Genomic DNA, 12979 nt, shown 5'->3' with positions numbered 1-12979 from the left:
TCAAGATTAGAGAAAAACCCTCGTCTCAAGTCCAAAAAAAAAAAAAGATAGAAAATAAGGGCTTTTAGTGCTTCAAGATTGTTAGAGTAATTAGGTCAAGCAAGAGGTTGCTTGAAGCATTACACCCAAGGTATCTAATTTGGAATACCAAGTTTGTTGCCTCCAGCCCCTATATATATTAGATACACTAGGGTTTTAATAGGTTAGTGGGCTCTAGCCCAAATAGGCCCACTACACCGGTCCATTATCTTATTGGGCTTATATTAGAACATACCTGGGTTATATTATATACCCAACAACAACGAGGCCTATTTTAAAGATATGCCGATGTTTATCCTCAGCAATATTGTTTTGTTGTCTCGTTTTAAGGCATGAGATGTAGTGGGTAATGCCATAAGAATCTAGAAGGATTCGAAAGGCTGGCTAGAGAATTTACCACCACCATCACTTTGAAAAGTATGAATTTCCGGCATCAAGACATTTTCAACCATACCCTTACGGTGCATAAAATAAGAAAGAGTGTCACTTTTATTATGTAATGGATAGAGCCAACAAAACCTAGAAAAATCATCAGCTAACAAGATTTTGCTAATAACAAAAACCATGAAAAGGAGGGTATTATAGATGGCCACCATAAATTCAAATGAAGTAATTATTGTAACAAGGAACTAGAGATGTGAAATGACAACTCAAATGGAAAATGCATCATTTTTCATCCATACAACCAGCATAAATAGACTTATTGTGAACATAACTAGAAATTGGCAAATTGTAATGCGAGCAAAGACACCTTAAGAAGGTACGTGAAGACAGATGATCGAGCACATGAGTGGCATGTGCCAAATGAGATCTCCAACTTAGATTCCAACAAGAGATTGACGAGGAGAAGAATTGAAGGAAGAGTGGAACTTTCCACGATGAAGAAGCTTTCTTGTTGAATGATCCTTGACGAAAAAACCATTGGAGGAAAAAAAATAAAAAAACCCAAGTCATGTGTTAGTTGTGCAACGGAAAGAAGGTTACGAGAAATATTTGAAACTTGAAGAATTTGGCATAAGAGAGTGATAGAAGATGAAGATGAAAGATTGAAGTTTTCCAAGAGTGGTTGTGACTCTACGAAGGGCGTCCACAATACCGTTGATGTGTTGAAGGCTTTCGTCCACAGATAGATACTGTTTCTAGAGGGTTTGCAACTTAAAATGGAGATTGAAGACCCAAGACATGAGCTAAGATATCTCCTAAAAGGGTTACATTAAGCCAACAAAATAACATTTGATCAAGATGGACGAATGTGACAAAGTCAAAGATTGGATGCCTCCTTGACAACAACCTTGTCATTAGGCTAGGGGTGGATGGAGGATGGAAGTACAAGACTGAAGCCATCAAAGAATTTTGACTATAAAGAACCAGAAGTAATTGGTCATGCCAAAGGGGATAATTGATTCGGAAAAGCTTAATAGAGACAAGTTGAGTGATATTGTGAACTGAGGCTTGAGGGAGGATAGAGGAAGAGGAGGAGAATGCCAATGGGATGGATTGTTGGTGCTCAATAGGAATAACCTCTAATACCATGTAACATGATAGTTTTGCTTTGGCGATTTCTCCTTGTTTGATACTATACTGTATTCTATTTATTGAAAAGTAGTACAACTTTAAAGCAATGTGATAGTATTCCACTTATTGAAAAGTATAACAACTGTAAAACAATGTGATATTGTGAGATGCTTTTATCAAACCTACATAACCGATGGAATATGTAAAGATAAAAACAAAATACAAGATATCTGGAACCAATTCAATAGTATTGCAGGGGGAGAGATCCACATGGTTCATGGCTGCATGAGGTAGTATGCAGAAAGACTATGATTGTCTTCATCATAATGCGTGTAGGGAAATTATTCCTTTATAAGTTCAGTCCTCCATCACAGGTTGAGATTCTACGGGACAACATGGAGCAATCCTAGACCAGAAGGTGTATAGTTAGGAAAAGAAAATGACATGTACCTGAAAACTACTAAATTTGAAATTTCAGGATTTGTGATTTAAGTTCAATCTTATCTTAAGAGTTTGGTATAATTTTGAGGCTTGAGGCTTCAGTCACTTTCTACGAGTTTTAAGGTTCAGAGTACTAACATGTTGTGGTGAGCTTTGCTTGATCAATTAATTACAAGGCTGATGTACAATAATGAACTGATTTTTTTTCCCTTTTTGGGCCGTCTTAGTGCACTTTAAAATTAGAGGCGAAACTGAAGTCTAAGATCTGTTCGCCGGAGCGTATGCGGCACGAAAGGACCTGTTGGCTGTTTTGATGAGCTTTAGCGTGCGCGAATGGAGACCGAGCAAGAGTATGTGAATGTCCTATGCTGAAATGCTCTAAAACAAAGGGAGATGTATTAAGTGTAGCAGTATGGTAAGAAAGACTGGTTTCTATATAAAATTTGAACTTGAATGAATGACAAAGTCAGACAAAGCAAATGTCTACTTGTAGACACCCCATTTTGACCGGACCCGGGTTTGCATTGTTTGTGCGAAGCCCTACCTGATAAATGAGTGAGGATCCCAAATTACATCATAAGATAAATTGGGGTCTCACTAAGACCCTTGCCAAACTTCATCAAATTCCGAGCCAATTTGGCAAATAGGACGAGCCGGGAAAAGGGTGTAGTATGAACGTATGAGAGGGGTGAATTATCTGCAGAATGGGATATCCAGTTGAGAAGAGGGGTGAGTTATCCTGTGATGGGCGCGCCCAAGCCGAATAGGACAAGATTGGCAGGCGCGCCTCATCAAGTGGAAGTGCCATTATCAGTACTGTTATTTTTAATATATAAAAGAAAAATCAAAGAAAAAAGAGGGCACTGTTCATTCTCGTTTGAAAACGCAGAGAAGAGAGCGAGAGCAGATAGGCCGAGATTTTCCTTTCTCCGATCGTTTTTTTTCTCCGATTATTCACCGGAAATCCAACTTCCGATCCGGAGAGAAAGAGAGAGAGAGAAAGAGAGAGAGAGAGAGAGAGAAAGAAGGAGAAAGAGGGAGAGGGAGAGATCCAGATTTGAGAGCTTGTTTTCATTTTTTATTTTTTTTCGATCGAGATCTGAGCATTTCCGGCCAGATCCCGATTTTATTCCAGTCTGATTTCTCTTCTCAAGTTTATATAGATCTCAATTTTCTTTTTCTTAGAGACAAGGGAGTGGATTTCAGAGAAAGCTTCTACCATCCGATCATCTTCTCAGATCTTGTTCTCAAATCACCGGAGGAGAGATCGGGAGAATCGGAGAAAGCGAGAGATGGATCTGGAGGTGAGAAAGAGAGATTTGGTATGAGGTTGGATTAGATCTAAGAAAGGAATCTCCGATCTGAGATCTGAGATCTGAGAAGAGGAGGAGAAAAGCAGAGGGAGAGAAAAAGAAAGAGATAAGGGGATTTGGACGGAGGCCGACTCTTCATTTTCTCCAGCTGATTCAAGCCAAAATCCAGAGATTGGGGAAAAGCAGAGGAGGAGGAGATTTTCAGTTACTTAGGCAAATTGTTATCCGGCGAACTTCCGGTGCGTTTTCCATTGTCAGATCATCACTTTCAAGTTGAAGGAAAGGTACAATTTCTGCAATAAGGAATATGTAATTTCTTCTCATTTTTTTTTAGTTTCCTCTTATATGTTGGTGTGTTGAATTCCGATTTTCTCATTGCTATGGTCAATAGATGATTCTAGTGGTGGCATGTTCTTAAGTTTGGATCATATATCCTTCTTGATCATTGTCTTATTTTTCTTTGATCCGGATTTTGCCTCTACCGTATCTCCTTCACTAGCCTTGATGTTTGAACTGTTGATCTTTGAATTGAAATTCCAAAGGCTTGAGTCATTGCTATGGGGAGAATCCACTTGATTTTCCTCATATCACAATCTTTGGTTATAGTAGCAGTGCATCCAAGAAATCTTTTTGGATATAGCTTGTCCATACTTATTAAAGTGCCTTGTGAGATTAGTCATGGCTTGGTCTTTATTTTGCTGTGTATGACAGAGAAGTTATATTGTTTTAGTTCTTTTGCCATTCAAATTTAAGGCATTCATCATCTGTTTCAGGGTTATGTGTTGATCGTGGGTTCAAGTTATGTTACCGCAAGATGCCCGCACATTATTATTTTGATTAGTCATGTCCTGGTGATAGTTTAAATTCAATCAATTTCTTTTTATGTTGAATGGCATGCTTGAGCCCTAGTCGCATTCTGTATCATTGGGCGTGTCATTTGAATACTAAAGGATAGTTTGAGTTAAGATGATTGTATGGATAGAACAAAGTCTGACAGAGGGATTTATGTGATCATTTTGTTTTAAGCGTTGTACTAAACTGATTTAGTTGTTTGTGGAGAATGATATCCCCCCTGTTGGAGCTATCTCCATTTTGTTAGAGCTTTGAGAATCCTAGCAGGGAGGAGGAGAAAGAAGCCCTTCTCGCTCGGCAAATTGTGCCTAAATCTGACACCTGCTCCTGCCATTACTATCTTCAGCCCCTTGTCTTCCCCTTTAATTTCAGCCGCTAGAAATTCCACCCCCCCTCTTTCTTCTTCTTCCCCTTTCTTTAGATAGAGAGTGAATAGTCATTAGAGTTTTCAGTCCTTCTCATTGCAAGGGCGATGAAGGCGCTAGCCCAAGCCCATCCTTAGGGGACTCGCTCAATCCAAGTAGCGCTCCCCTCTTTTGTTTAGTAGGCCTACCAAACCTTTTGGATTTCTTTTAACCATTTTTTTTAAAAGAACCCTTCTCTGGGCAATGATAAGGTTACTTGGAGCCCGTCTTTGTGTTTTGTGGCTCACCGTTTTTTGCGCTTGAATCTGCACAAGTTGATTCCCCCTGTTATGCACCAAAATTTATAAAAATCAGAAATATCATTGCATGCATTTGTATAATTTGTTGAAAATTTAAGATTCTTCTTTTATGTTAAGTTTTGAGTTAGGTTCTGAAGATGAATGGACTGTTCAGGTGAGACCATCTTGAAAGCTTATCATACTTATTTTTTATTTAAATAAATTGTTTAATTGAAGAAGGAAATCAGATGACTGTGGACCCCGATCCGAGGACAGTGCCGAGGGACGCGAGATCCCTCCTGCAATCCTCTAAGATCTCCACAACGTGAAGGAGAGCTCTACCAGGGAACTCTCGAAACGGATGCCACCCTCACATCATAGCATGAGTGGCGATATAAAAAGAAAGAGATACATCCTGATCCGGAGCCAGGGCTCGAAACCGAGATATATCTGAAAATAACTCAGAGTCGTCATCCATGGACACGCCATGGAACCAAAACAAATGCTCTGTTTGCAATGGATAACCAGAGATACGAAAGGTCCGTGCCTGATGACGAATGGAGAAGGTCCGAAGAGCGCCCCCAATTCGCCCGAGTGCGAACACTTGGTCTCTTATGCCATTTATTATTAACCTTGAAGAGTTTTAGGCGAAAATCATGTGAAATGGGAACAATCCTCAGGAGTCGTCTACCTAAGCATGCATTTCCTGAGAATACAAATGATAAGCACACAAAATAAAATAAAAGATGTGTCGCCTAATGATTGCTAGGTTATGAGTGACATACCTAACTGGTGTCTAAGTTCTGGTGGACGAACACATGCATGCTACAACTACAGGTATAAGGTCTGCACAAGAAAGTAAGAAAACACAACAAAATATACAATATAACAACATAACAAATCCTAAGACTCTAAACGATTTAGCCCGAGTCCTCGGATGGTCTGATATTCATCCAAAGAAGCCTACGTATCCCCGCCTCCACGAGAATCAAGGCAACATAGTTCTTCGCACCTATTCGAAGCTATGATGCCTAAGACACCTAGACCTCTATCTTAGACTCGATCTAAAAGACCGGACTAGTTCTTAAAGCTTCTTGTACGATTATTTAAATTTCAGTGAATTGTAGATTTTAGGACACCCTATATGCCCTAACTAAATGCAGGTTAGTCCTAAGCTCTTGTTTCTGTGAGATATGTTTATGTTTAGGGTTTATCTTGTGATACCCTAATTCTGAATATGGACTGAGTTATGATATGATGACAGGTGGACGCGTTATAGTCCTCCATGTGCACGTGGGTAAAGACGACTCTAGAGAGTGTAAATCTAGAGGATTATGAGCCGAGGTATGGCTATGAATGGGCCGAGATATGGCTATGAATGAAAGCATCTATGCTTAATGAAGTCTATATATATAATTCTTGATATCAAGTTCTGTAAGTTTTCTCTATACGTTTGGAAAGTATGTTGTGCTTATTCTTTCTTTCCATGTTTATAATGTGAGATGTCCTATCTGTAAAATATCATGTTCTTATGAGCTTGACAATTCTACATCACTTGTTGTTTATACCCTACTGGGCTATTTGAGCTCACCCATTTTTCCTTGTTTTATTGTTCCAACCCTCAGGTGAAGTATAGATGAAAGATGAGGAATGCTAGAGTTGAATCCAGAACTGCTCTAAAGGACAAATATATTTTAAATATGTATCAACTATGTCTTGAATTAAGATGTAATAAGTTAGACCTAATTTCTGTAAACCCTCTAAACGTAGTTGTTGTATTTGAGATCTTGGGAATAATGAAAGTTTTTGAAAAAGATGATGTAATATTCTTCTACGCACCGAGTTGGTATTTCCAAAAATCCGGGGCGTTACAATTTTATTTGATATTTCAGCTTGACCATTGCCTTGAGGGTAGTATATAGTAGAATAGTGGTGACAAATGTGATAGTCTTGGCAGAACTCATCCATGCGTTGATTTTTAAATGGGGTTCCATTGTCACTGATGATAGATTCAGGAATGCCATAGCGGCAAAGAATGTTATGGTAGATGAAGTTAATGATTGTGGGACCATCAATTTTCTTTAAAGGGGCGGCTTCAACCCATTTTGTGAAATAATCAGTGGCAGTAATGATAAATTTGAAGCCGTTGGAAGAAGCGGAAATTGGACCGATGAGGTCAAATGCCCAACGGCATAAGGGCCAAGGAGTGGTGAGAGTATGTAAGTTATCTGCAGGAGCATGGATTAGGTGGGAGTGATATTGGCAAGCATGACAGTGTTTGACAAATTCATGACAATCTTTGATTATGGTAGGCCAGTAGTATCCGGCTCGAAGGAGTTTATGGGCTAAGGCACGGCCATTGACATGTCCACCACATGCCTCAGCATGAGCTTCTTGGACAACAGTGCGGGATTCGTCTTTTGTGAGGCATCGGAGTAGGTTTCCATCAAAAGAACGGCGATATAGAGTGTCGCCCAAGATGACATATCTTTGTACCTGACGGCGGACTAGGAGCTTATCATTTGGTGAATCTGGCAAAGTGTCATGTTTGAGAAATTGATAGATGTCATGAAACCATGGAATAATTGGGGTTTCTTGAGAATAGGAAGTTTGAGTGTTAGTAAGAAAGAGGACCTCTATAGACATATGAGTGTGGACCCCGATCCGAGAGAGGCGGGGGACGAGCCCCCACGAGACAGAAGTCTCTCTCTACAGATCATCCACGTGAATGGAGAGCTATACCAAGGAACTCTTGAAAGAATTGCCTCTCACAGCATGAGTGGCGATACAAAGGGAGATACCTCTCGATTCGGGGACTAGCCCAGATTCGAGGCGTACCTTAAACAAAGAAGAGTCGCCATCCAAGGAAGTGGGCCCTGGATCCCATACTATGCTCTGTTGCAATGGATAACCAGAGATATAAAAGAAGGTTCGTGCCTGGTTACGAATTTGGAAGGTCCGAAGAGCACCTCATCCGCCCAAGTGCAAACACTTGGTCTCTTATGCCATTTACTTATTGATTTTGAAGAGTTTTGGGCTAAAGTCATATGAAATGAGAATGAATATCTCCGAGAAGACGTCTATCTAATCATGCATGTCTCGGAGATGATTAATAAGCACACATAAAAGAAATGAAATAAGTGTTACTTAAGAATAGCTAGGTTATGAGTGTCATACCTAATTGGTGTCTGAGTTTTTGTGTGTAAACACATGCATGCTACAGCTAAAGGTATAGGGTCTGTACTTGAAAGTAAGAAAACATAACAAAACACACAACACAAATCAATTCTATATACGATTGGACAAGACAAATCATAAAACTCTAATGCAAGACTTGACTCGGACCAAGATGGCCGTCCATCCCAGCTGCTCTACGTATCCCAGCCTCGGGGAGAATCGGAGTCAACGTAGTTCGATGACCTATTCTAACTACGATGCCTAACCATCTAGAACCGCTATCCTAGACTCGATCCACTAGACTCGACTGATTTTTAAAGCTTTTTGCACGATTACTTAAGTTCGGGTGAATTGTAATTTTTGGGACTCTCTATATGCCCTAACTAATATAGGTTGATTAGCCTTAAGCTAATGCAGGTGGGCTCTACATCCTATGTGTAACTAGGTTGTGCATCCTAAAAAAAACCATGGGCTGACTATATGCTTCATAGTCTAGCCATCAGTTCGACTAAATGTCTAACCGATCAACTTGAGGCCTCCTAACTCTAGGGACACTCACACGACATGACACACCATATCAATACAAATCAGGACAGCCTCCTAACTCTAAAACACCCCAAACAACTAGGACAGACTCCTAACTCTAGGGGAAGATCTTTTTGAAAATGTTTTGAAGATCTTTATAATTTTTGAAAAAAAGTTTGAAATATTTATTTTTTAAGGTTTGGCTGGACTTGGGATATGAATCCCAAGCTGCACTACGTACCCTACAGAAAGGGATCAAGCCAACGTAGTTCGGAATAGATTTTCCTAACTACTCCTAATGACTCAAGACTTTTGAGATTTTTGATTTTTCAGATGTTTTTGTTATTTTTGACACAAGAGGACAAAATCCTATCATCATAAGGGGAGGACAGACTCCTGATATCCCGCAAAGGTTGAACAGCATCCTATGCTTTGCGGGGGAAAAGAACAGAATAACAGCTCTGCAAGGGTTGGACAGTATCCTATACCTTGCAAGGAACTGGATAAAATCATATGACTTGACGAGAGGTTGGAACCTAACCCTTATGATGATAGGACAGACTCCTAAAAGACTGACTCTCTGACTAAGAACAAATTCCAATGTAATGGAAAGACAATCTTGCTAAGGATAGACTCCTATGTTAGTGACTCTGAGAAGGGCTCTAATGAGACATGACATGTCTCCTAAAACCAAAGGATAATTAGGGCTAATGAGACAAAGCCTGTCTCCAAAGGGTTTGAATTTTCCGACATGAGACATAGCCTGTCTCCTCAAAGGGGTGGGCTCAAGATGACTCTTTCATTGCCCACGCAATGAATAGGCTTCTAATGCTCAAGGAATATACTTCTAAAAAACTAGGCAAGTCTTTTAAATAGAAGAGGGGAGTGCTACTTGGACTGAGCAAGTCCCCTAAGGATGGGCTTGGGCTATCGCCTTCATTGCCCTCGGCAATGAATGGGTTTTTACAATCTAAGATACCTGAAAGGAGGAGAGGTCTCTACCTAAAGAAAAAGGGAATAAGAGGGAAGAGGGTACTACCACGACCGGGTAAGTCCCTCCAAAGATGGGCTTGGTAAACTTATCCAAACAAGGGTAGCATGAGAGGAATTTGGAGCTCTCATCAAAACAGGGTCCACCCAACACATCATATGATAACAGCTTCCTATACCCTGAGAAAATGGATCTGGACATAACCATGCTTCTTTAGTTACAACTCTCAATCTCTTCTCACTATTTGACATTTTCAGAGAATATCTATCTGTTTGGTAATCATATACAGGTTTCTTAACATTATCCCCATTCCAGTGATTTCCTCCAATGAAATTTGTATGAACAAACTCAGCTTTAATTCAATTGATAAATTTCAACTTGAGGTGACCTATCATTCTGCCCTTACATTTTAAAAGCTTGATACTAACCAAAATTTTCGGACATGCTAAAACATAATTGTTGAATCAGGCATAGATCATTGGAATACAAATTATGCAAAAATGAAGTTTTGGAGTACTTATTATTTTTCCATCTAACTCTGTTTTAGAACTGAAATAATTGTAAAAATTAATCTTTCAAGAACAAATCACACATAACATCATGATCAAGAGCAGAATTATGATCAGATCCAATCGAAGCACCAAGTATCATCAAATAAACATGAATAGAACCATCGAATTAAGGAGATTATCATGAATTAGAAAATCTGAAAGATGATTCAATCAAATTACTTACCTGACGAGAAATTCTTGAATTACCTTCCTTCAATCGCTACTTCAATTTATCTTCTATAGCAGATGAACTCCTTTCTTCTTCTCTTTTTTCTTTAGCATCAATAAGCAGTTCACATCTCCATGGCACGTGAAACATAGTATTGTAAACTCTTTGTCGTTTCTTCTCATTTCCAACAGATGTTGTGCTAGTCAATGTTCCATTAGATCCAGGCTTCTCTTGCCCTAACGAACTCGGCAAACTCGTTCCAATCTCCTCCTTCATTGACTCATCAGACACGCTCACATCCGCATTCCTCTACCGTAACTCAATAGAAGGAAGAAAACTCGCAATTGAATTACCAAAATCCGGCTCCACATGTTCCAGCACCATTGTAACACTCCCTCCATTTTCCGAAACCAAAGGCTTGAGAATGCTAGTTTCGAAGCTTAAATTGTGGAGATCCGAATCCAATCCGCTCGTACAATAATCATTTTCATGGCGGATCGAATCTTTACCATCGAATTCTGAAATTACGCTCTGTAAAATGACTGGATGTTCTTCAATTGATTCTGAAAGGTCTATTGTCTTATTTTTGGATCGCTTTTTTTTTTCTTCTTCTTCTGCGATTTTGATTGTTTTCTAGTGCCGAAAGATCATTTTCTTGAATCGGATTGTAGATCGATAGGTTGGAGAGGATTTCGTCTTCATCAGAGCTATGGCCGGAGAGAAGATCGAAACCCTAGAGATTTCTCCCACCCGATCTCAATGCCATGGATTGATAAAAGTGCGATAAAACGAGGAGGAGTAATTAGGAAGGGGAAATCCCTAGGGTTTTAGATGGAAGGGTTTTTCTAGGTTTTGAGGGGAGAAAATAAAAAATTTAGGGTTTCTAACCTAGAAAATGGAATTTTTCAGATTTAGAATACGAAACAAAGTAATTGTATACAAGGAAAAGAAATTAACCGGAGCTCCAGTGGATATGCCGGAGAAGAAAGACGCCGGACGGAGCTCCGATGAGCTCACCGGAGAGGATGACCGGAGAAAATGGGTTTGAGAGATGATCTCAAAGATCTGTTGAAAGAGATGGATCTAATGGTGAAGAGGTGAAGGATGACGGTCGGATCTCCGGCGAGATCGCCGATGGAGGAGATCAAAAATCCCTCTCTCTCTCTCTCTCTCTCTCTCTCTCTCTGTGTGTGTGTGTGTGTGTGTTCCTCTGTAAAATGAAAATGAGGCCTCTCTCCCCCTCTCTCTCTCTGTAGCTGGAAAATGATTCACCAGAAGTCGGCTGGAGTATTGCCGGATCCTGGCCGAATTTAACGAGAAAGATGATCGGAAAATGGTAAATCTCGATCGGAAAATCTCTCTCTCTTTTCTCAGATCTGTTCGAGCGAAAATCAGAGGGTTTTTTTTTTTATTTACAGATTTTTTTTTTACTTTTATAGAAAAATATGGGGCTGATATTGGCACTACTCCCTTTGATTGGAGCGCGGTTTTGCGCGATTTTTTGATGAGCGCGCGACACAATCGTGTCCTATTCGGAATCCGCTTGGTACCGTTCCAGGATAATCCACCCCCCTTCCGGTTTACACTACGCACACTATCTCGGCTCGTTTGCTAGGCAAACGTGCTCCGATCTCGACGAAATTTCACAGGAACCTTGGTGGGACCCTAACCTAGCTTAGGGTGTAATTTGGGGTCCTACCTCACTGATTTGATAGGGTTATTAATTTTCACAGAGAGGTTTAGGGCCCGGTCAAAATGGGGTGTCTACAATGAGCTGGGCGGGAGAGTTGTTCAACTACAAAGGAGTAGTGTGTGGTTTCAAGGGGTAGCTGTAGCATTGAGCCAATGGAAGCCATGGCGTCAGCATAATGGTTATTTGAGTGGGAGATTTGGTTAATTTCTATAGAGGTGAAGTGAGAAAGTATTTGGTCAACTAGTGTCTTATATGGCAATAGTTTATCATCTTTGGTTTGAAATTCACCTTTAATTTGTCGAATTATGAGGAGGGAGTCACCAAAGACTCGAAGGTGTTTGATATCTAAATCGAGAGCGGATCGGAGCCCGGCTATAAGGGCCTCATATTCAGCAATGTTATTGGTTGCGGGAAAAGCTAAGCGATAGGCTTTGGGAATTAAGATACCTTCAGGGGTACGAAGGACAACTCCAATCTCGGCGCCATGACTGGTGTAAGAACCATCAAAGAAGAGTGTCCAACAATCGGAAGGAGTTTTATCGAGGGTGATAGTTAAGATAGCTTCGTCAGGGAAAGTAATGTCTAGGGGTGTAATAGAAGGTAGAGGATGTGTAGCAAGATGGTCTGCAATGACTTGACCTTTGATGGCTGTTTGATGGAAATATTGAATGTCAAATTTGGATAATAAGAGAAGCCATTTAGCTGTGCGACCAGTGAGGACAGGTTTGTGAAGTAAGTACTTGAGGGGATCGTAACGGCTTATGAGCCTAGTTTCATGGTTTAACATGTAGTGTCACAACTTTTGAGAAGCAAAGACAACAGCAAGACATGCCTTCTCAATAGGAGTGTAGCCTTGTTCGTAGGAAACGAGTGTGCGACTAAGATAGTAAACTGCACGTTCTTGGTTTAAGTGATCTAATTGGGCTAGAAGGCAGCCGATAGCATTGGCATGAACCGATATGTATAAGAGCAATGGTTTGTTTGGTTGTGGTGGAATGAGAACAGGTGGGTTCAAAAGAAAGGTTTTGATATCATCAAAGGCTTGATGAGCTTGTTATGTCCATTCGAAT

Source organism: Tasmannia lanceolata, unplaced genomic scaffold (assembly GCF_043159265.1).
Source record: "Tasmannia lanceolata isolate RefF3 unplaced genomic scaffold, GAP_Taslan_0.1 ptg000012l, whole genome shotgun sequence".
NCBI classification, from domain to species: Eukaryota; Viridiplantae; Streptophyta; class Magnoliopsida; order Canellales; family Winteraceae; genus Tasmannia; species Tasmannia lanceolata.
This window is presented reverse-complemented; position numbering follows the sequence as displayed.